This window comes from Chlorocebus sabaeus, chromosome 8 (assembly GCF_047675955.1).
Source record: "Chlorocebus sabaeus isolate Y175 chromosome 8, mChlSab1.0.hap1, whole genome shotgun sequence".
Lineage (NCBI taxonomy): Eukaryota > Metazoa > Chordata > Mammalia > Primates > Cercopithecidae > Chlorocebus > Chlorocebus sabaeus.
This window is the reverse complement of record NC_132911.1, coordinates 44,502,755-44,528,145: the sequence shown is the minus strand read 5'-3', so window position 1 is coordinate 44,528,145 and position 25,391 is coordinate 44,502,755.

Below are 25,391 nucleotides of genomic sequence, written 5' to 3'. Positions count from 1 at the left end.
ATCTCCAGTTAATAACTGGAAAGAAGGTTTCTGAGAGACTGCTTTGTGTTCTGTTAATTCATCTCACAGAGTTACAGCTTTCCCCTCAAGAGGCCTTTCTCTAAGGCTGTTCTTGTGGAATGTGCAAAGCAATATTTGGAAGCCCATAGAGGGCTATGGAGAAAAAGGAAATATCTTCCGATAAAACAGGTAAGAAGATTTCTGAGAAACTGCTTTGTGTTCTGTTAATTCACTCACAGAAATACAGCTTTCTCTTCGAGAAGCCTTTCGCTAAGACTGTTCTTGTGGAATTCGCAAATTGGTATTTGGAAGCCCATAGAGGGTTATGGTGAAAAAGGAAATATCTTCCGTTAAAAACTGGAAAGAAGCTTTCTGAGAAAGTACTTTATGTTTTGTTAATTCAGCTCACAAACTTACAGCTTTCCCCTCAAGAAGCCTTTCGCTAAGACTGTTCTCGTGGAATTTGCAAAGTGATATTTGGAAGCCCATAGAGAACTGTGGTGAAAAAGGAAATATCCTAAGATAAAAACTGAAATGAAGCTTTCTGAGAAACTGCTTTGTGTTCTGTTAATTCATCTCAGAGAGTTACCGCTTTCTCCTCAAGAAGCCTTTCGCTAAGACTAGTTCTTGTGGAATATGCAATGTGATATTTCGAAACCCTTACACGGCTATGGTGTAAAATGAAGTATCCTAAGACAAAAACCGTAAAGAAGCTTTCTGAGAAACTGCTTTGTATTCTGTTAGTTAACTCACAAATTTACAGCTTTCCCTTCCAGAAACCGTTCACTAAGACTGTTCTTGTGAAATTTGCAAAGTGATATTTGGAAGCCCATAGAGGGCTATGGTGAAAAAAGAAATATCTTGAGTTAAAAACTGGAAAGAAGCTTTCTGAGAAAAAACGCCGTGTGTTCTGTTAACACATCTCACCGGGTTACACTTTCCCCTCAAGAAGCCTTTCACTAAGACTGTTGTTGTGGTATTTGCAAAGTGATATTTGGACTCAAAAGAAGGCTATGGTGAAAAAGGAAAAATCTTCAGTTAAAAACTGGATAGGAGCTTTCTGAGAAACTGCTTTGTGTTCCGTTAATTCATCTCACAGGGTTACAGCTTTCGCCTCAAGAAGCCTTTCGCTAAGAGTGTTCTTGTGGAATGTGCAATGTGATATTTGGAAGCCCATAGAGGGCTATGGTTAAATAGGAAGTGTCTTCAGTTAAAAACTGTAAAGAAAATTTCTGAGAAACTGCTTTGTGTTCTGTTAATTCATCTCACAGGGTTACAGCTTTCCCCTCAAGAGGCCTTTCAGGAAGTCTGTTCTTGTGGAATTTACAAAGTGATATTTGGAAGCCCTTAGAAGGCTATGGTGAAAAAATAAATATCCTAAGATAAAAATTGAAAGGAAGCTTTTTGACAAACTGCTTTGTGTTCTGTTAATTCATCTCAGAGAGTTACAGCTTTCCCCTCAAGAACCCTTTCGCTAAGACTGTTCTTGTGGAATTTGCAAAGTGATATTTACAAGCCCATAGAGAGCTATGCCGAAAAAGGAAATATACTAACATAAAAACCGAAAAGAAGCTGTCTGAGAAACTGCATTTTGTTCTCTTAATTCATCTCACGGAGTTATAGCTTTCCCCTCAAGAAGCTGTTCACTAAGATTGTTCCTGTAGAATTTTCAAGGAGATATTTGGAAGCCCATAGAGGTCTATAATGAAAAAGGAAATATCTTCCGTTAAAAACTGGAAATAATGTTTTTTAGAAACTGCTTTGTGTTCTGTTTATTCATCTCAAAGAGTTACAGCTTTCCCTTCAAGATGCCTTTCGCTAAGACTGTTCTTGTGGAATTTGCAAAGTGATATTTGGAAGCCCATAGAGGGCTACGGTGAAAATGGAAATATCCTAAGATAAAATCCGAAGAGAAGCTTTCTGAGAAACTGCTTTGTGTTCTGGTAATTCGTCTCACAGAGTTACACCTTTCTGCTCAAGAAGCGTTTCGCTAAGACTGTTCTTGTGGAATTTGAAAAGTGATATTTCGAAGCCCATGGGGGCTATGGTGAAAAAGGAAATATTTTTCGTTAAAAACTGGAAACAAGATTCCTGAGAAACTGCTTTGTGTTCTGTTAATTCATCTCACAGAATTACAGCTTTCCCCTCAAGAAGCCGTTCACTAAGACTGTTCTTGTGAAATTTGCTAAGTGATATTTGGAAGCCCATAGAGGGCTATGGTGAAAAAGGAAATATCTTCCGTCAAAAACCAGAGGCACATAAAGCCACAAAGATGGGGAAAAAGCAGGGTAGAAAAGCTGGAATTTCAAAAAATAAGAGCGCATCTCCTCCGGCAAAGGAGCGCAGCTCATCGCCCGCAACGGATCAAAGCTGGATGGAGAATGACTTTGACAAGATGATAGAAGAAGGCTTCAGTCCATCAAACTTCTCAGAGCTAAAGGAGGAATTACGCACCCAGCGCAAAGAAACTAAAAGTTTTGAAAAAAAAGTGGAAGAATTGATGGCTGGAATAATTAATGCAGAGAAGTTCATAAACGAAATGAAAGAGATGAAAACCATGACACGAGAAATACGTGACAAATGTACAAGCTTCAGTAACCGACTCAATCAACTGGAAGAAAGAGTATCAGCGATTAAGGTCAAATGAACGAAATGAAGCGAGAAGAGAAACCAAAAGAAAAAAGAAGAAAAAGAAATGAACAAAGCCTGCAAGAAGTATGGGATTATGTAAAAAGACCAAATCTACGTCTGATTGGGGTGCCTGAAAGTGAGGAGGAAAATGGAACCAAGTTGGAAAACACTCTTCAGGATATCATCCAGGAGAACTTCCCCAACCTACTAGGGCAGGCCAACATTCAAATCCAGGAAATACAGAGAACACCACAAAGATACTCCTCGAGAAGAGCAACTCCAAGACACATAATTGCCAGATTCACCAAAGTTGAAATGAAGAAAAAAATCTTAAGGGCAGCCAGAGAGAAAGGTCGGGTTACCCACAAAGGGAAGCCCATCAGACTAACAGCAGATCTCTCGGCAGAAACTCTACAAGCCAGAAGAGAGTGGGGGCCAATATTCAACATTCTTAAAGAAAAGAATTTTCAACCCAGAATTTCATATCCAGCCAAACTAAGTTTCATAAGTGAAGGAGAAATAAAATCCTTTACAGATAAGCAAATGCTTAGAGATTTTGTCACCACTAGGCCTGCCTTACAAGAGACCCTGAAGGAAGCACTAAACATGGAAAGGAACAACCGGTACCAGCCATTGCAAAAACATGCCAAAATGTAAAGACCATCAAGGCTAGGAAGAAACTGCATCAACTAACAAGCAACATAACTAGTTAATATCATAATGGTAGGATCAAGTTCACACATAACAATATTAACCTTAAATGTAAATGGACTAAATGCTCCAATTAAAAGACACAGACTGGCAAACTGGATAAAGAGTCAAGACTCATCAGTCTGCTGTATTCAGGAGACCTATCTCACACGCAGAGACATACATAGGCTCAAAATAAAGGGATGGATTAAGATTTACCAAGCAAATGGAGAACAAAAAAAAGCAGGGGTTGCAATACTAGTCTCTGATAAAACAGACTTTAAACCATCAAAGATCAAAAGAGACAAAGAAGGCCATTACATAATGGTAAAGGGATCAATTGAACAGGAAGAGCTAACTATCCTAAATGTATATGCACCCAATACAGGAGCACCCAGATTCATAAAGCAAGTCCTTAGAGCCTTACAAAGAGACTTAGACTCCCATACAATAATAATGGGAGACTTCAACACTCCACTGTCAACATTAGACAGATCAACGAGACAGAAAATTAACAAGGATATCCAGGAATTGAACTCATCTCTGCAGCAAGCAGACCTAATAGACATCTATAGAACTCTCCACCCCAAATCAACAGAATATACATTGTTCTCAGCACCACATCGCACTTATTCCAAAATTGACCACATAGTTGGAAGTAAAGCACTCCTCAGTAAATGTACAAGAACAGAAATTGTAACAAACTGTCTCTCAGACCACACTGCAATCAAACTAGAACTCAGGACTAAGAAACTCAATCAAAACCGCTCAACTACATGGAAACTGAACAACCTGCTCCTGAATGACTACTGGGTACATGACGAAATGAAGGCAGAAATAAAGATGTTCTTTGAAACCAATGAGAACAAAGATACAACATACCAGAATCTCTGGGACACATTTAAAGCAGTGTGTAGAGGGAAATTTATAGCACTAAATGCCCACAAGAGAAAGCAGGAAAGATCTAAAATTGACACTCTAACATCGCAATTAAAAGAACTAGAGAAGCAAGAGCAAACTCATTCAAAAGCTAGCAGAAGGCAAGAAATAACTAAGATCAGAGCAGAACTGAAGGAGATAGAGACACAAAAATCCCTCCAAAAAATCAATGAATCCAGGAGTTGGTTTTTTGAAAAGATCAACAAAATTGACAGACCGCTAGCAAGACTAATAAAGAAGAAAAGGGAGAAGAATCAAATAGACGCAATAAAGAATGATAAAGGGGATATCACCACCGACCCCACAGAAATAGAAACTACCATCAGAGAATACTATAAACACCTCTACGCAAATAAACTAGAAAATCTAGAAGAAATGGATAATTTCCTGGACACTTACACTCTTCCAAGACTAAACCAGGAAGAAGTTGAATCCCTGAATAGACCAATAGCAGGCTCTGAAATTGAGGCAATAATTAATAGCCTACCAACGAAAAAAAGTCCAGGATCAGATGGATTCACAGCTGAATTCTACCAGAGGTACAAGGAGGAGCTGGTACCATTCCTTCTGAAACTATTCCAATCAATAGAAAAACAGGGAATCCTCCCTAACTCATCTTATGAGGCCAACATCATCCTGATACCAAAGCCTGGCAGAGACACAACAAAAAAAGAGAATTTTAGACCAATATCCCCAATGAACATCGATGCAAAAATCCTCAATAAAATACTGGCAAACCGTATTCAACAGCACATCAAAAAGCTTATCCACCATGATCAAGTGGGCTTCATCCCTGGGATGCAAGGCTGGTTCAACATTCGCAAATCAATAAACATAATCCAGCATATAAACAGAACCAAAGACAAGAACCACATGATTATCTCAATTGATGCAGAAAAGGCTTTTGACAAAATTCAACAGCCCTTCATGCTAAAAACGCTCAATAAATTCGGTATTGATGGAACGTACCTCAAAATCATAAGAGCTATTTATGACAAACCCACAGCCAATATCATACTGAATGGGCAAAAACTGAAAAAATTCCCTTTGAAAACTGGCACAAGACAGGGATGCCCTCTCTCACCACTCCTATTCAACATAGTGTTGGAAGTCCTGGCTAGGGCAATCAGGCAAGAGAAAGAAATCAAGGGGATTCAGTTAGGAAAAGAAGATGTCAAATTGTCCCTGTTTGCAGATGACATGATTGTATATTTAGAAAATCCCAGTGTCTCAGCCCGAAATCTCCTTAAGCTGATAAGCAACTTCAGCAAAGTCTCAGGATACAAAATTAATGTGCAAAAATCACAAGCATTCGTATACACCAGTAACAGACAAACAGAGAGCCAAATCATGAATGAACTTCCATTCACAATTGCTTCAAAGAGAATAAAACACCTAGGAATCCAACTTACAAGGGATGTAAAGGACCTCTTCAAGGAGAACTACAAACCACTGCTCAATGAAATAAAAGAGGACACAAACAAATGGAAGAACATACCATGCTCACGGATAGGAAGAATCAATATTGTGAAAATGGCCATACTGCCCAAGGTTATTTATAGATTCAATGCCATCCCCATCAAGCTACCAATGAGTTTCTTCACAGAATTGGAAAAAACTGCTTTAAAGCTCATATGGAACCAAAAAAGAGCCCGCATTTCCAAGACAATCCTATGTCAAAAGAACAAAGCTGGAGGCATCACGCTACCTGACTTCAAACTATACTACAAGGCTACAGTCACCAAAACAGCATGGTACTGGTACCAAAACAGAGATATAGACCAATGGAACAGAACAGAGTCCTCAGAAATAATACCACACATCTACAGCCATCTGATCTTTGACAAACCTGAGAGAAACAAGAAATGGGGAAAGGATTCCCTATTTAATAAATGGTGCTGGGAAAATTGGCTAGCCATAAGCAGAAAGCTGAAACTGGATCCTTTCCTTACTCCTTATACGAAAATTAATTCAAGATGGATTAGAGACTTAAACGTTAGACCTAATACCATAAAAACCCTAGAGGAAAACCTAGGTAGTACCATTCAGGACATAGGCATGGGCAAAGACTTCATGTCTATAACACCAAAAGCAATGGCAGCAAAAGCCAAAATTGACAAATGGGATCTCATTAAACTAAAGAGCTTCTGCACAGCAAAAGAAACTATCATCAGAGTGAACAGGCAACCTACAGAATGGGAGAAAATTTTTGCAATCTACTCATCTGACAAAGGCTAATATCCAGAACCTACAAAGACCTCAAACAAATTTACAAGAAAAAAACAAACAACCCCATCAAAAAGTGGGCAAAGTATATGAACAGACATTTCTCAAAAGAAGACATTCATACAGCCAACAGACACATGAAAAAATGCTCATCATCACTGGCCATCAGAGAAATGCAAATCAAAACCACACTGAGATACCATCTCACACCAGTTAGAATGGCGATCATTCAAAAGTCAGGAAACAACAGGTGCTGGAGAGGATGTGGAGAAATAGGAACACTTTTACACTGTTGGTGGGATTGTAAACTAGTTCAATCATTATGGAAAACAGTATGGCGATTCCTCAAGGATCTAGAACTAGACGTACCATATGACCCAGCCATCCCATTACTGGGTATAAACCCAAAGGATTATAAATCATGCTGCTATGAAGACACATGCACACGTATGTTTATCGCAGCACTATTCACAATAGCAAAGACTTGGAATCAACCCAAATATCCATCAGTGACAGATTGGATTAAGAAAATGTGGCACATATACACCATGGAATACTATGCAGCCATAAAAAAGGATGAGTTTGTGTCCTTTGTAGGGACATGGATGCAGCTGGAAACCATCATTCTTAGCAAACTATCACAAGAACAGAAAACCAAACACCGCATGTTCTCACTCATAGGTGGGAACTGAACAATGAGATCACTTGGACTCGGGAAGGGGAACATCACACACCGGGGCCTATCATGGGGAGGGGGGAGGGGGGAGGGATTGCATTGGGAGTTATACCTGATGTAAATGACGAGTTGATTGGTGCTGACGAGTTGATGGGTGCAGCACAGCAACAGGGCACAAGTATACATATGTAACAAACCTGCACGTTATGCACATGTACCCTAGAACTTAAAATATATATATATAAAGAAACCAACCACATCCCTCCTTCCCACTAGAGGCTTCCAGGCTGAAACAGGTTGATACAGGGAGAGGAGGAGAAGATACGCAACTAAGTCACATTTTGAGATCTGTTTAATAATAATTCTAATTTCATGTTCTCACTTATTTGTGAGATCTAAAAATCAAAACAATTGAACTCATGGAGATAGAGAGTAGAAGCATGGTTACCAGAGGCTGGGAAGGGTAGTGGGGGTTTGAGGCAAAGCTGGAGATGGTTAATGGGTACAAAAAACAGAAAGAATAAATAAGATCTAGTATTTGATAGCACAACAAGGCGACTATAGTCAGTAATAATTTAACTGTACATTTTAAAATAACTAAAAGAGTCTAATTGGATTGCTTGTAACACAAAGGATAAATGCTTGAGAGAATGGATACCCCATTTTACATGATATGATTATTATTCATTGCATGCCTAAATCAGAACATCTCATGCACCCCATAAATACATACATCTACTATATACCCACAAAATTGAAATAATTTTAAAAAATAAAATATAAGAAATAATCTTCCACTTATTTTTTAGGAAAAGCACATAACTAAATTGTTACAAAAGGATTGACCAAACAATCCTTTGAACGGTTTGAGTCAGCAGTTGTGGCAGGAATGCGGTTGGGGGAAATGGGGAGAAGTGAGTGAAGATAAAAGGAATTGGACAAGTGTTGATGTTGGTGAAATGAATGATGAGTACATAGAGGTAATCCATGATTGTATGCATTTGGAATTTATCATAAAAATATTTTTGAAAGAACATATTCACTACTGAAAATTCAAACAAGGGGAATAAATTAAAGACCACTTATCATCCTATAATTTCAAACATTAAAAAGATTTATTATTTTATGAGAAAATTATAGCATTATTATATAAATACGGTATATTAATTTTTAAATAGCATTATACCTGAGCATTTTGCTAAGTTATTGTAATGTATCAAATATATATTTTACTTATTTTTATAAAAGTGAGACATAAAGTAAGCCTAAAAGAGATATACTAGAATAATAAGTACTAGAAATATAAAATAATTCTATATAAAATGATTAAATATAAATATGAAAAGAATTATAATTTAATTGCACCAGGAAAAATCATACTTGATTTAAAAAACCTTGTAAAGTAAAATAGAATTCAAAAAGCTTTAATTGTATTTGTATTTGACACTGTTATACTTAGTTTTTTAGCATGATATAATTATGAAAAATATTTAAAGCAATGTTATTACCTGTGGAAGACATCCGAGTTCTGGAGACATTGGCGGCGAATCTATATAGGTTTGCAGCACCCTCCATTCTTGCTTCCTCAGAAGGAATTCCACTAAGGGGCATAAGGCAGAAAGTGAGACAGAGGTAATTCTCAGAGCAGGAGTGAAGGTTTATTAAAAGGCTTTAAAACAGAAAGGAAAAGAAGGGAAGTACAACCTGGAAGAGGGCCAAGTGGGAGACTTGAGAAGCCAAGTGCACAGCTTGATTTCTTGACTTGGGGTTTTATACATTGGCATACTTCTGGGATCTTGCCTTACTTCTCCTCACTCCTGAGATCTCATTGGGAAGTTGCTGATCAGTTTCAGGTGTTTTCTATTAGAAGACTGCCTTTCCTTGACACCAGGTATGACCAATTACTACTTTAGAGAAACAGTTAACAACCCCTTGACCATCACCTGAGGGTCTCCCAACACATTTGGTGTGTGGAAGAGGGGAGCCCTCTCCTGCCCTGCTCATACTTGACTAGCTTTCTACTGCAACAATATTTCTTGAATATTCTTTATGCACTAAGAAATAAGAATTCTGATATTTCATGAGTGATTGTTACAAAAAATCATATAAATAAAAAAGAAATTAAGAATGTAATATTAAAAAGAAAAGTGGAAAGAAGCTTTCTGATAAACTGCTTTGTGTTCTGTTAATTCATCTCAAAGAGTTACCGCTTTCCCCTCAAGAAGCCTTTCGCTAAGACTGTTCTTGTGGAATTTGCAAAGTGATATTTGGAAGCCCATAGGGGGCTATGGTGAAAAAGGAAATATACTAAGATAAAAACCGAAAAGAAGTATTCTGAGAAACTGCTTTGTGTTCTGATAGTTCATCTCACAGAGTTACAGCTTTCCCCTCAAGAAGCCGTTCACTAAGACTGTTCTTGTGAAATTTGGAAAGTAATATTTGGAAGCCTATAGAGGGCTACGGTGAAAAAGGAAATAACTTTCCTTAAAAACTGGAAAGAAGCTTTCGGAGAACGGGCTTTGTGTTCTGTTAATTCATCTCACAGAGTTACAGCTTTACCCTCAAGAAACCTTTCCATAAGACTGTTCTTGTGGACTGTGCAAAGTGATATTTGGAAGCCCATGGAGGGCTATGGTGAAAAAGGATATATCTTCCGTTAAAAACTGGAAAGAATCTTTCTAAGAAACTGTTTGGTGTTTTTTTAAATTCATCTCAAAGAGTTACAGCTTTTCCTCAAGAAGCCTTTCGCTAAGACAGTTGTGTGGAATTTACAACGTGATATTTGGAAACCCATAGAGGGCTATGGTGAAAAAGGAAATATCCTAAGATAAAAACTGAAAAGAAGCGTTCTGAGAAACTGCTTTGTGTTCTGTTAATTCATCACAGAGAGTTACAGCTTTCCCCTCAAGAAGCCTTTCAATAACGCAGTTCTTGTGGAATTTGCAAATTCATGTTTTGAAGCCCTTAGAGAGCTATGGTGTAAAAGGAAATATCTTCCTTTAAAAACTGGCAAGAAGCTTTCTGGAAACTGTGTTGTGTTCTGATAATTCATCTCACAGAGTTACAGCTTTCTCCTCAAGAAGCCTTTTGCTAAAACTGTTCTTGTGGAATTTGCAAAGTGATATTTGGAAGCCCATAGATGGCTGTGGTGAAAATGGAAATATCCTAAGATAAAAACCGAAAAGAAGCGTTCTGAGAAACTGCTTTGTGTTCTGTTAGTTCATCTGACAGAGTTACAGCTTTCCCCCGAGAAGCCATTCACTCAGACAGTTCTTGTGGCATTTGCAAAGTGATATTTGGAAGCCCATAGATGGCTGTGGTAAAAATGGAAATATCCTAAGATAAAAACCGAAAAGAAGCGTTCTGAGAAACTGCTAAAGAATCTTTCTGAGAAACTGCCTTGTGTTCTGTTAATTCATGTCACAGAGTTACAGCTTTCCACTCAAGAAGCCTTTCCTTAAGACTGTTCTTGTGGAATTTGCAAAGTGATATTTGGAAGCCCATAGAGGGCTATGGTGAAAAAGGAAATATCTTCCTTAAAAAGCTGGAAAGAAGCTTTCTGAGAGATAGCTTTGTGTTCCATTAATTCATCTCACAGAGTTACAGCTTTCCCCTCAAGAAGCCTTTCGCTAAGACTGTTCTTGTGGAATTTGCAAAGTGACATTTGGAAGCCCATAAAGGGCCATGTTTTAACAGGAAATATCTTCAGTTAAAAACTGGAAAGGAGCCTTCTGAGAGACTGCTTTGCATTCTCTTAATTCATCTCACACAATTACAGCTTTCCTCTCTAGAAGCCTTTTGCTAAGACTGCTCTTTTGGAATTTGCAGAGTGATATTTGGATGCCCATAGAGGGCTATGGTGAAAAAGGAAATATCTTCCTTTAAAAATTGGCGACAAACTTTCTGAAAAACTGATTTGTGTTCTGTTAATTCATCTCACAGTGTTACAGCTTTCCCCTCAGGAAGCCTATTATTAAAGCTGTTCTTGTAGAATTTGCAAAGCGATATTTGGAAGCCCATAGAGGGCTATGGTGAAAAAGGAAATATCCTATGATAAAAACTGAAAAGAAGCCATCTAATAAACTGCATTGTGTTCTGTTAATTCATCTCACAGAGTTACAGCTTTCCCTTCAAGAAGCCTTTTGCTAAGACTGTTCTTGTGGAATTTGCAAAGTGATATTTCGAAGACCATAGAGGGCTATGGTGAAAATGGAAATATCCTAAGATAACAACCGAAAAGAAGCTTTCTGAGAAACTGCTTTGTGTTCTGCTAATTCATCTCACAGTGTTACAAATTTCTCCACAAGAAACCTTTAGCTAAGGCTGACCTTGTGGAATTTGAAAAGTGATATTTGGAAGCCCTTAGGAGGCTATGGTGAAAAAGGAAGTATCTTCCGTTAAAATCAGGAAAGAAGATTTCTGAGAGACTGCTTTGTGTTCTGTTAATTCATCTCACATGGTTACAGCTTACCCCTCAAGAAACCGTTCACTGAGACTGTTCTTGTGGAATTTGCAAAGTGATATTTGAAGACCATAGATGGTTATGGCGAAAAAGGAAATATCCTAAGAAAAAAACCGAAAAGAAGCTTTCTCAGAAACTGCATTGTGTTCTCTTAATTCATCTCACAGAGTTATAACTTTCCCCTCAAGAAGCCTATCAGTAAGAGTGTTCCTCTGGAATTTTCAAAGTCATTTTTGGAAGCCTATAGAGGGCTATGGCGAAAAAGGAAATATCTTCCGTTAAAAACTGGAAAGAAGCTTTCTGAGAAACTGCTTTGTGTTCTGTTAATTCATCTCACAGAGTTACAGCTTTCCCCTCAAGAAGCCTTTTGCTAAGACTGTTCTTGTGGAATTTGCAAAGTGATATTTAGAAGCCCATAGAGGGCTATGGTGAAAAAGTAAATATCTTCCGTTAAAAACTGGAGAGAATCTCTCTGAGAAACGGCTTTGTGTTCTGTTAATTCATGTCACAGAGTTAGAGCTTTCCCCTCAAGAAGTCTTTCGCTAAGACTCTTTTTGTGGAGTTTGCAAAGTGATATTTGGAAGCCCATAGGGGGTTATGGTGAAAAATGAAACATCTTCAGTTAAAAGCTGGAATAAATCTTTCTGAGAAACTGCTTTGTCTTCTGTTAATTCATCTCACAGAGTTACAGCTTTGCCCTCAAGAAGCCTTTCGCTAAGACTCTTCTTGTGGAATTTGCAAAGAGATATTTGGAAGCCCATAGAGCCCAATGGTGAAAAAGGAAACATCCTAAGATAAAAACTTAAAAGTAGCTTTCTGAGAAATTGCTTTGTCTTCTGGTAATTCATCTCACAGAGTTACAGCTTTGCCCTCAAGTAGCCTTTCGCTAAGACTCTTCTAGTGGAATTTGCAAAGTGATATTTGGAAGACCATAGAGCCCAATGGTGAAAAAGGAAACATCCTAAGATAAAAACTTAAAAGTAGCTTTCTGAGAAATTGCTTTGAGTTCTGTTAATTCATCTCCGACAGCTACAGCTTTCCCCTCAAGAAGCCTTTCTCTAAGACTGTTCTTGTGGATTTTGCAAAGAGACATTTGGGAGACAATAGAGGGCTATGGTGAAAAAGGAAATATCTTCCGTTAAAAACTGAAAAGAAGGTTTCTGAGAAACTCCTTTGTGTTCTGTTAATTCATCTCGCAGAGGTACAGATTTCCCCTGAAGAAACCGTTCACTGAGACTGTTCTTGTGGAATTTGCAAAGTGATATTGGAAGACCATAGAGGATTATGGCGAAAAAGAAAATATGCTAAGATAAAAACCGAAAGGAAGCTTTCTGAGAAACTGCATTGTGTTCTCTTAATTCATCTAACACAGTTATAGCTCTCCTTTCAAGAAGCCGTTCTCTAAGACTGTTCCTGTGGAATTTGCAAGGTGATATTTGGAAGTCCATAGAGGGCTATGGTGAAAAAGGAAATATTTTCCGTTAAAAAATGAAAACAAGATTTCTGAAAAACTGCCTCGGGTTCTTTTAATTCATCTAACAAAGTTCCACCTTCCCCCTCAAGAAGCCTTTCCCTAAGACTCTTCATGTGGAATTCGCAAAGTGGTATTTGGAATCCCATAGTGGGATATGGTGAAAAAGGAAATATCCGAAGATAAAAACTGAAATGAAGCTTTATGAGAAACTGCTTTGTGTTCTGCTAATTCATCTCACAGAGTTACAGCTTTCCCCTTAAGAAGCCTTTCGCTAAGAGTGTTCTTGTGGAATTTTTAAAGTGATATTTGTAAGGCCATAGAGGGCTACGGTGAAAAAGGAAACATCTTCCGTTAAAAACTGAAAAGAAGCTTTCTGAGAAACTGCTTTGTGTTCTCTTAATTCATCTCACAGAGTTACATCTTTCACCTGAAGAAGCCTTTCGCTAAGACTGTTCTTGTGGAATTTGCAAAGTGACATTTGGAAACCCATACAAGGCTATGGTGAAAAAGGAAATATCCTAAGATAAAAAGTGAAATGAAACTTTGCGAGAAACTGCTTTGTGTTCTGTGAATTCATCTCACAGAGTTACAGCTTTCCCCTCAAGAAGCCTTTCGCTAAGTCTGTTCTTGTGAAATTTCCAAAGTGATATTTAGAAGCCCATAGAGGACTATTGTGAAAAAGGAAATATCTTCCGTTAAGTACTGGAAAGAAGCTATCTGAGAAACTGTTTTGTGTTCTGTTAATTCATCTCACAATGTTATAGGTTTACCTTCAAGAAGACTTTCGCTAAGACTGTTCTTCTGGAAATTGCACAGTGATATTTAGAAGCCCATAGATGGTTTGGTGAAAAAGGAAATATCTTCCGTTAAAAAATGGAAAGAAGCTTCCTGAGAAACTGTTTTGTATTCTCTTAATTGATCTCACAGAGTTACAGCTTTCCCCTCAAGAAGCCTTTCGCTAAGACTGTTCGTGAGGAATTTGCAAAGTGATATTTGGAAGCCCATAGAGGTCCATGATGAATAAGGAAATATCTTCCGTTAAAAACTGGAAAGAAGCTTTCTGAGAAACTGCTGTGTATTCTGTTAATCCATGTCACAGAGTTACAGCTTTCCCCTCAAGAAGCCTTTCCCTAGGACCGTTCTTGTGGAATTTGCAAAGTCATATTTGGGAGCCCATAGAGGGCTATGGTGAAAAACGAAATATCTTCCGATAAAAATTGGAAAGAAGCTTTCTGAGAAAGTGCTTTGTGTTCTGTTAATTCATCTCACAGTGTTACAGCTTTCCCCTGAGGAAGCCTTTCACTAAGACTGTTCTTGAGGAATTTGCAAAGTGACATTTGGAAGACCAAAGAGGGCTACGGTGAAAAACGAAGTATCCTAAGGTAAAAACTGAAAAGAAGCATTCTGAGAAACTTCTTTGTGTTTTGTTATTTCATCTCACAGAGTTACAGCTTTCCCCTCAAGAAGCCTTTCGCTAAGACTGTTCTTGTGGAATTTGCAAAGTGGTATTTGTTTTCCCATAGAGGGCTATGGTGAAAAAGGAAATATCTTCTTTTAAAAACTGGAAAGAAGTTTTCTGAGAAACTGCTTTGTGTTCTGTTAACTAAGGTCACAGAGTTACATCTTTCCCGTCAAGAAGCCTTTCGCTAAGAATGTTCTAGTGGAATTTTCAAAGTGATATTTGGAAGACCTTAGAGGGCAATGCTGAAAAAGGAAATATCCTAAGATAAAAACTGAAATGAAACTTGCTGAGATATTTCTTTCTGTTCTGTTAATTAATATCACAGAGTTACAGCTTTCCCCTCAAGAAGCCTTTCGCTAAGGCTGTTCTTGTGGAATTTGCAAAGTGATATTTAGAAGAACACAGAGGGCTATGGTGAAAAAGAAAATATCTTCCGTTAAAAACTGGAAGGAAGCTTTCTGAGAAACTGCTTTGTGTTCTGCTTATTCATCTCACAGAGTTACAGCTTTCTCCTCAAGAAGCCTTTCGCTAAGACTATTCTTGTGGAATTTGCCAAGTGACATTTGGAAGCCAAAAGAGGACTATGATGAAAAACGAAATATCCTAAAATAAAAACTGAAATGAAGCTTTCTAATAAATTTCTTTTGTTCTGTTAATTCATCTCACAGTGTTACAACTTTCCCCTGAGGAAGCCTTTCACTAAGACTGTTCTTGTGGAATTTTCAAAGTGATATTTGGAAGCCCTTAGAGGGCTATGGGGAAAAAGGAAATACCTTCCGTTAAACACTGGAAAGAAGCTTTATGAGAAACTGCTTTGTGCTCTGTTAATTCATCTCACAGAGTTACAGATTTCCCCTCAAGAGGCCTTTCGCTAAGACTGTTCTTGTGGAATTTGCAAAGTGATATTTGGAAGCCCATAGAGGGCTACGGTGAAAAGGAAATATCTTCTGTTAAAAACTGAAAAGAAACTTTCTGAGAAACTGCTTTGTGTTCGGTTACTTCAACTCACAGAGTTACATCTTTCCCCGCAAGAAGTCTTTCGCTATGACTGTTCTTGTGGAATTTTCAAGGTGATATTTGGAAGCCCTTAGAGGTCTATGGTGATAAAGGAAATATCCTAAGATAAAAACTGAAAAGAAGCTTTCTGCGAAACTTCTTTGTGTTCTGTTAATTCGTCTCACAGAATTACAGCTTTCCCCTCAAGAAGCCTTTCGCTAAGACTGTTCTTGTGGAATTTGCAAAGTGATATTTGGAAGCCCATAGAGTTCTCTGGTGAAAAAGGAAATACCTTCCATTAAAAATTGGAAGGAAGCTTTCTGAGAAACTGCTTTGTTTTCTGTTAGTTCATCTCACAGGTTTACAGCTTTCCCCTCAAGAATGCTTTCGCTAACACTGTTCTTGTGGAATTTCCAAAGTGATATTTGGAAGCCCACAGAGGGCTTTGTTGGAAAATGAAATATCCTGAGATAAGAACTGTAATGAAACTTTCTGAGAAACTGCTTTGTGTTCTGTTAATTCATTGCACCGAGTTACAGCTTTCCCCTCTAGAAGCCTTTCGCTAAGACTTTCTTGTGGAATTTGCAAAGTGAAATTTGGAAGGCCTTAGAGGGCTACGGTCAAAAAGGAAATATCTTCCCTTAAAAACTGGAAAGGAGCTATCTGAGAAACTGCGTTGTGTTCTGATAATTCTTCTCACAGAGTTACATCTTTACCCTCAAGAAGCCTTTCGCTAAGACTGTTCTTGTGGAATTTACAAAGTGATATTTTGAAGCCCGTAGAGCGCTATGGAGAAAAAGGAAATATATTCCGTTAAAAACTGGAAAGGAGGTATCTGAGAAACTGCTTTGAGTTCTGACAATTCATCTCACAGAGTTACATCTTTTCCCTCAAGAAGCCTTTCGCTAAGACTGTTCTTGTGGAATTTGCAAAGTGATATTTTGAAGCCCGTAGAGGGCTATGGAGAAAAAGGAAATATATTCAGTTAAAAACTGGAAAGAAGCGCTCTACGAAACTGCTATGTGTTCTGTTAATTCATCTCACAGAGTTACAGCTTTCCCCTCAAAAAGCCTTATGCTAAGACTCTTCTTGTGCAATTTGCAAAGTGACTTTTGGAAGCAAATAGAGGGCTATGGTGAAAAACGAAATATCCTAAGATAAAAACTGAAATGAAGCTTTCTGAGAAACTGCTTTCTGTTCTGTTAATTCATCTCACAGAGTTACAGTATCCCATCAAGAAGCCTTTCGCTAAAGACTGTTCTTGTGATATCTGCAAAGTGATATTTAGAAGCCCGTAGAGGGCTATGGTGAAAAAGGAAATATCTTTCGATGAAAACTGGAAAGTAGCTTTCTGAAAAACTGCTTTGTGTTATGCTAATTCATCTCAGAGAGTTACAGCTTTCCCCTCAAGAAGCCTTTCGCTAAGACTGTTCTTGTGGAAATTGCAATGTGATATTTGGAAGCCCATAGAGGGCTATGGTGAAAAAGGAAATATCCTAAGATAAAAACAGAAATGAAGCTTGCTGAGAAACTGATTTGTGTTCTGTTAATTCATCTCACAGAGTTACAGCATTCCTCTGAGAAAGCCTTTCGCGAAGACTGTTCTTGTGGAATTTGCAAAGTGATATTTACAAGCCCTTAGAGGGCTATGGTGAAAAAAGGAAATATCTTCTGTTAAAAACTGTAAAGGAGCTATCTGAGAAACTGTTTTGTGTTCTGTTAATTCAAGTCACAGAGTTACAGCTTTCCACCCAAGATGCCTTTCGCTAAGACTGTTGTTGTGGAATTTGCAAAGTGATATTTGGAAGTCCTTAGAGGGCTATGGGGAAAAAGGAAATATCTTCCGTTAAACAGTGGAAAGAAGCTTTATGAGAAACTGCTTTGTGTTCTGCTAATTCATCTCACAGAGTTACAGTTTTCCCCTCAAGAGATCTTTTGCTAAGACTGTTGTTGTGGAATTTCAAAGTGATATTTAGAAGCCCATAGAAGGCTATGGAGAAAAAGGAAATATATTCCGTTAAAAACTGGAAGGTAGCTTTCTGAGAAACTGCATTGTGTTCTGTCAGTTCACCTCACAGAGTTGCAGCTTTCCCGTCAAGAAGCCATTCGCTAAGACTGTTCTTGTGGAATTTGCAGAGTGATATTTGAAAGCCCATAGAGGGCTACGGTGAAAAAGGAAATATTCTAAGATAAAAACTGAAAAGAAGCTTTCTGAGAAACTTCTTTGTGTTCTGTTAATTCATCTCACAGAGTTACAGCTTTGCACTCAAGAAGCCTTTCTCTAAGACTGTTCCTGTGGAATTTGCAAAGTGATATTTGGAAGCCCATAGAGTGCTATTTTGAGAAAGGAAATATCTTCCGTTAAAACTGGAAAGAAGCTTTCTGAGAAACTGCTTTGTGTTCTGTTAATTCATCTTACAGAGTAACAGCTTTCCCCTCAAGAAGGCTTTCACTAATACTGTTATTGTGGAATTTGGAAAGTGTTACTTGGATGCCCATAGAGGGCTATGGTGAATAACGAAATATCTTCCGTTTAAAACTGGAAAGAAGCTTTCTGAGAAACTGCATTGTGTTCTGTTAATTCATCTCACAGAGTTACAGCTTTCCCCTCAAGAAGCCTTTCGCTAAGACTGTTCTTGTGGAATTTGCAAAGTGATACTTGGAAGCCCATAGTGGGCTATGGTGAAAAAGGATATATATGTTCCGTTAGAAACTGGAAAGTAGCTATCTGAGAAATTGCTTTGTGTTCTTATAGTTCATCTCACAGAGTTACAGCTTTCCCCTCAAGAAGAAATTCGCTAAGACTGTTCCTGTGGTTTTGCAAAGTGATATTTGGAAGCCCATAGAGGGTTATGGGGAAAAAGGAAATATCTTCTGTTAAAAACTGGAAAGAAGCTTTCTGAGAAACTGCTTTGTGTTCTGTTAATTCATCTCACAGAGTTACAGCTTTCCCCCCAAGAATCCTTTCGCTAAGACTGGTCTTGGGGAATTTGCAAAGTGATATTTGGAAGCCCATAGAGGGTCATGGTGAAAAAGGAAATATATTCCGTTAAAAACTGGTAAGAAACTTTCTGAGAAACTGCTTTGTGTTCTGTTAATTCATCTCACAGAGTTACAGCTTTCCCTTCAAGAAGCCTTTCGCTTAGACTGTTCTTGTGGAATTTGCAAAGTGATATTTAGAAGCCCTTAGAGGGCTATAGTGAAAAAGGAAATATCCTAAAGTTAAAACTGAAATGAAGCTTTAAGAGAAACTTCTTTGTGTTCTGTTAGTTCATCTCACTGAGTTACAGCTTTCCCCTCAAGAAGCCTTTTGCTAAGACTGTTCTTGTGGAATTTGCAAAGTGATACTTGGAAGTGCATAGAGATCTATGGTTAAAAATGAAATATCTTCCCTCAAAAACTGGAAAGTAGCTATCTGAGAAACTGTTTTGTGTTCTGATAATTCATCTCACGGAGTTACATCTTTCCCTTCAAAAGCCTTTCGCTAAGACTCTTCTTGTGGAATTTGCAAAGTGATATTTAGAAGACCATAGTGTCCTATGGAGACAAAGGAAATATATTCCGGTAGAAAACTGCAAAGAAGGTTTCTGAGAAGCTCCTTTGTGTTCTGTTATTTCATCTCACAGAATTACAGCCTTCCCCTAAAGAAGCCTTTGGCTAAGAATGTTCTTGTGCAATTTTCAAAGTGATATTTGGCAGCCCATAGAGCGCTATGTGGAAAAAGGAAATATCTTCCGTTAAAAACTGGAAAGAAGCTTTCTGAGAAATGGCTTTGTGTTCTGTTAATTCATCTCACAGAGTTACAGCTTTCTCCCTCAAGAAGCCTTTCGCTAAGACTGTTCTTGTGGAATTTGCAAAGAGATATTTGGAAGCCCATAGAGGTCTATGGTGAAAAAGGAAATATCTTCCGTAAAAAACTGGAAAGAAGATTTCTGAAACACTGCTTTGTGTTCTGTTAATTCATCTCACACATTTACAGTTTTCCCCTCAAGAAGCCATTTGCAAAAATATTCTTGAGGAATTTGCAAGGTGATATTTGGAAGACCATAGAGGGCTATGGGGAAAAATGAAATATCTTCTTATAAAAACTGGAAAGAATCTTTCTGAGAAACTGCTCTGTGTTCTGCTAATTCATCTCACAGAGTTACAGCTTTTTCCTCAGAAACCTTTCACTAAGACTGTTCTTGTGGAATTTGCAAAGTGATATTTGGAAGCCGATAGAGGGCTATGGGGAAAAAGGAAATATCTTCTGTTAAAAAATGGGAAGAAGCTTTCAGCGAAACTGCTTTTTGTTCTGTTAATTCACCTCACAGAGTTACAGCTTTCCTCTCAAGAAGCCTTTCGCTAACACTGTTCTTGTGGAACTTGCAAAGCGATATTTGGAAGCCCATAGAGTGCTATGGTGAAAAAGGAAATATTCAAAGATAAAAACTGAAATGAAGCTTTATGAGAAACTGCTTTGTGTTCTGCTAATTCGTCTCACAGACTTACAGCTTTCCCCTCAAGAAGCCTTTCGCTAAGACGGTTCTTGTGGATTTGCAAAGTGATATTTGGAAGCCCATAGAGTGCTATGGTGAAAAAGAAAATATCCTAAGATAAAAACTGAAATGAAGCTTTCTGAGGAACTGCTTTCTGTTCTGTTAATTCATGTCACAGAGTTACAGCTTTCCCCTCAAGAAGCCTTTCGCTAAGACTGTTCTTGTGGAATTTGCTAAGTGATATATGGAAGCCGACAGAGGGTTTTGCTGAAAAAGGAAATATCTTCTGTTAAAAACTGGAAAGAAGCTTTCTGAGAAACTGCTTTGTGTTCTGTGAGTTCATCTCACAGAGTTACAGCTTTCCCCTCAAGAAGCCTATCGCTAAGACAGTTCTTGTGGAATTTGAAATGTGATACTTGGAAGCCAATAGATGGCTAGGTTTAAAAAGGAAATATCTTCCGTTAAAAACTGGAGAGTAACTATCTGAGAATCTGCTTTGTGTTCTGATAATTCATCTCACAGAGTTACAGCTTTCCCCTCAAGAAGCCTTTCGCTAAGATTCTTTCTGTGGAATTTGCTAGGTGATATTTAGAAGATTATAGGGAGCTACGGAGATAAAGGAAATATATTCCGATAAAAACTGGAAAGAAGTTTTCTGAGAAACTCCTTTGTGTTCTGTTAATTCATCTCACAGAGTTACAGATTTCCCCTCAAGAAGCCTTTCACTAAGACTGCTCTTGTGGAGTTTGCAAAGTGATACTTGGAAGCCCAAAGAAGGCTATGGGGAAAAAGGAAATATCTTCAGTTAAAAATTGGGAAGAAGCTTTCTGAAAAACTGCTTTGTGTTCTGTTAATTCAACTCACACAGTTACAGCTTTCCCCTCAAGTAGCCTTTCGCTAAGACTGTTCTTGTGGAATTTGCAAAGCGATATTTGCAAGCCCATAGAGGGCTATGGTGAAAAAGGAAATATCCTAAGATAAAAACTGAAATGAAGCTTTCTGAGAAACTGCTTTGTGTTCTGCTAATTCATCTCACAGAGTTACAGCTTTCCCCTTAAGAAGCCTTTTGCTAAGACGGTTCTTGCGGATTTGCAAAGTGATATTTGGAAGCCCATAGAGTGCTATGGTGAAAAAGGAAATATTCAAAGATAAAAACTGAAATGAAGCTTTCTGAGAAACTTCTTTGTCTTCTGTTAATTTATCTCACAGAGTTACATCTTTCCCCTCAAGAAGCCTTTCACTACGACTGTTCCTGTGGAGTTTGCAAAGTGATATTTGGAATCCCAAAGAGGGCTATGGTGAAAAAGGAAATATCCTAAGATAAAAACTGAAATGAAGCTTTCTGAGAAACTTCTTTGTGTTCTGTTAATTCATCTAACAGAGTTTCAGCTTTCCCCTCAAGAAGCCTTTTGCTAAGACTGTTCGTGAGGAATTTGCAAAGTGATATTTAGAAGCCCATAGAGGGCTTTGGTGAAAAAGGAAATATCTTCCGTTAAAGACTGGAAAGAATCTTTCTGAGAAACTGCTTTGTGTTCTGTTAATTCATCTCACCGAGTTACAGCTTTCCCCTCAAGAAGCCTTTCGCTAAGACTGTTCATGTGGAATTTGCAAGGTGATATTAGAAGCCCTTAGAGGGCTATGGAGAAAAAGGAAATATATTCCGATAAAAACTGGACAGAAGCTTCCTGAGAAACTCCTTTGTGTTCTGTTAATTCATCTCACAGATTTACAGCTTTCTCCTCAAGAAGCCTTTCGCTAAGACTGTTCTGGTTGGATTTGCAAAGTGATATTTGGAAGCCCATAGAGGGCTAAGGGGAAAAATGAAATATATTTCGATAAAAACTGGAAAGAAGCTTTCTGTGAAACTCCTTTGTGTTCTGTTAATTCATCTCACAGATTTACAGCTGTCCCCTAAAGAAGCCTTTCGCTGAGACTGTTCTTCTGGAATTTGCAAAGTGATATTTGGAAGCCCATAGAGGGTTATGGGGAAAAAGGAAATATCTTCCGTTAAAAACTGGAAAGAAACTTTCTGAGAAACTGCTTTGTGTTCTGTTAATTCACCTCACACAGTTACAGCTTTCCCCTCAAGAAGCCTTTCGCTAAGACTGTTCTTGAGGTATTTGCAAAGTGATATTTGGAAGACCATAGAGGGCAATGGTGAAAAAGGAAATATTTTCCATTAAAAACTGGAAAGAAGCTTTCTGAGAAACTTCTTTGTGTTCTGTTAATTTATCTCACAGAGTTACAGCTTTCCCCTCAAGAAGCCTTTCGCTAAGAGTGTCCTTGTGGAATATGCAAAGTGATATTTGGAAGCCCTTACAGGGCTATGGTGAAACAGAAAATATCCTAAGATAAAAACCGAAATGAAGCTTTATGACTAACTTCTTTGTGTTCTGTTAATTCATCTCACAGAGTTACAGCTTTCCCCTGAAGAAGCCTTTGGCTAAGACTGTTCTTGTGCAATTTGCAAAGTGATACTTGGAAGCCCCTAGATGGCTATGGTGAAAAAGGAAATATCTTCCGTTAAATACTGGAAAGAAGCTATCTGAGAAACTGCTTTGTGTTCTGATAATTCACCTCACAGAGTTGTAGCTTTCCCCTCAAGAAGCCTTTCGTTAAGACTGTTCTTGTGGAATTTGCAAAGTGATATTTAGAAGCACATAGTGGGCTATGGAGAAAAAGGAAATATATCCCGTTAAAAACTGGAAAAAAGTTTCCTAGAAACTCCTTTGTGTTCTGTTAATTCATCTATCAGAATTACAGCTTTCTCCTCAAGAAACCTTTTGCTAAGACTGCTCTTGTGGAATTTGCAAGGTGATATTTGTAAGCCCTTAGAGGGCTATGGGGAATAAGGAAATATATTCCGTTAAAAACTGGAAAGAAGCTTTCTGAGAAACTTATTTGTGTTCCGTTAATTCATCTCACAGAGTTACAGTTTTCCCCTCAAAAAGCCTTTTGCTAAGTCTGTTCTTGTGGAAGTTGCAAAGTGATACTTGAAAGCCCGTAGAGGGCTATGGTGAAAAGGGAAATATCTTCCGTTAAAAACTGGAAAGTAGATATCTGCGAAACTGCTTTCGGTTCTGATAATTCATCTCACAGAGTTACAGCTTTCCCCTCAAGAAGAATTTCGCTAAGACTGTTCTTGTGGAATTTGCAAAGTGATATTTAGAAGACCATAGTGGGCTTTGGAGAAAAAGGAAATATATTCCGTTAAAAACTGGAAAGAAGCTTTCTGAGAAACTCCTTTGTGTTCTGTTAATTCATCTCAGAGAGTTACAGCTTGCCCCTAAAGAAGCCTTTCACTAAGACTGTACTTGTGGAATTTGCAAAGTGATATTTGGAAGCCCAAAGAGGGCTATGATGACTAAGGAAATATCTTCCGTTTAAAACTGGAAAGAAGCTTTCTGAGAAACTCCTTTGTGTTCTGTTAATTCATCTCACAGAGTTACAGCCTTCCCCTCAAGAAGCCTTTCGCTAAGTCTGTTCTTGTGGAATTTGGAAAGTGATATTTGGAAGCCCATAGAGGTTTTTGGGGAAAAAGGAAATATCTTCCGTTAAAAACTGGAAAGAAGCTTTCTGAGAAACTGCTTTGTGTTCTGTTTATTCATCTCACAGAGTTACAGCTTTCTCCTCAAGAAGCCTTTCGCAAAGACTTTTCCTGTGGAATTTGCAAAATGATATTTGGAAGCCCATAGAGGGCTATGGTGAAAAAGAAAATATCTTCTGTTAAAAACTGGAAGGAAGCTATCTGAGAAACTGCTTTGCGTTCCGATAATTCGTCTCACAGAGTTACAGCTTTCCCCTGAAGAAGCCTTTCGCTAAGACTGTTCTTGTGGAAATTGCAAAGTGATATTTAGAAGCCCTTAGAGGGCTATGGAGAAAAAGGAAATATATTCCGTTAAAAACTGGAAAGAAGCTTTCTGAGAAACTCCTTTGTGTTCTGTTAATTCATCTCACAGATTTACAGCTTTCCCTCAAGGATCCTTTGGCTAAGACTGTTCTTGTGTAATTTGCAAAGTGAACTTTCGAAGCCCATAGAGGGCTATGGTGAACAAGGAAATATCTTCCGTTAAACTGGAAAAGAGCTACCTGAGAAACTGCTTTTGTGTTCTGAGAATTCATTTCACAGAGTTACATCTTTCTCCTAAAGAAGCCAATCGCTAAGACTGTTCTTGTGGAATTTTCAAAGTGGTATTTAGAGGCCATTAGAGGGCTATGGTGAAAAACGAAATATCCTAAGATAAAAACTGAAATGAAGCTTTATGACAAACTTCTTTGTGTTCTGTTAATTCATCTCACAGAGTTACAGCTTTCCCCTCAAGAAGTCTTTCGCTAAGACTGTTCTTGTGGAATTTGCAAAGTGATACTTGGAAGCCCATAGAGGGCTATGGTGAAAAAGGTAATATCTTCCGTTATAACCTGGAAAGTACCTATCTGAGAAACTGCTTTGTGTTCTGATAATTCATCTCACAGAGTTACAGCTTTCCCGTAAAGAAGCCTTTCGCTAAGACTGTTCTTCTGGAATTTGCAAAGTGATATTTGAAAGCCCTTAGAAGGCTATGGGGAAAAAGGAAATATCTTCCGTTAAAAACTGGAAAGAAGCTTTCTGAGAAACTACTTTGTGTTCTGTTAATTCATCTCACAGAGTTACAGCTTTCCCCTCAAGATGCCTTTCGCTAAGACTGTTTTTGTTGAATTTGCAAAGTGGTATATAGATTCCCATAGAGGGCTATAGTGAAAAAGGTAATATCTTCCGTAAAAAACTGGAAAGAAGCTTTCTGAGAAACTGCTTTGTGTTCTGTTAATTCATCTCACAGAATTACAGTTTTCCCCTCAAGAAGCCTTTCGCTAAGACTGTTCGTGAGGAATTTGCAAAGTGATATTTGGAAGACCATAGAGGCCAATGATGAAGAAGGAAATATCTTCCGTTAAAAACTGGAAGGAAGCTTTCTCAGAAACTGCTTTGTGGTCTCTTAATTCATCTCACAGAGTTACACCTTTCGCCTAAAGAAGCATTTCCGAAAGACTGTTCTTGTGGAATTTGCAAAGTGACCTTTGGAAGCCCATTGAAGGGTATTGTGAAAAAGGAAATATCCTAAGGTAAAAACTGAAATGAAGATTTCTGAGACACTGCTTTGTGTTCTGTTAATTCATCTCACAGAGTTACAGCATTCCCCTCCAGAAGTCTTTGGCTAAGACTGTTCTTGTGGAATTTGCAAAGTGGTATTGAGAAGCCCTTAGAGGGCTATGTAGAAAAAGGAAATACATTCCGTTAAAAACTGGAAAGAAGCTTTCTGAGAAACTCCTAGTGTTCTGTTAATTCATCTCAGACAGTTACAGTTTTCCCCTCAAGTAGC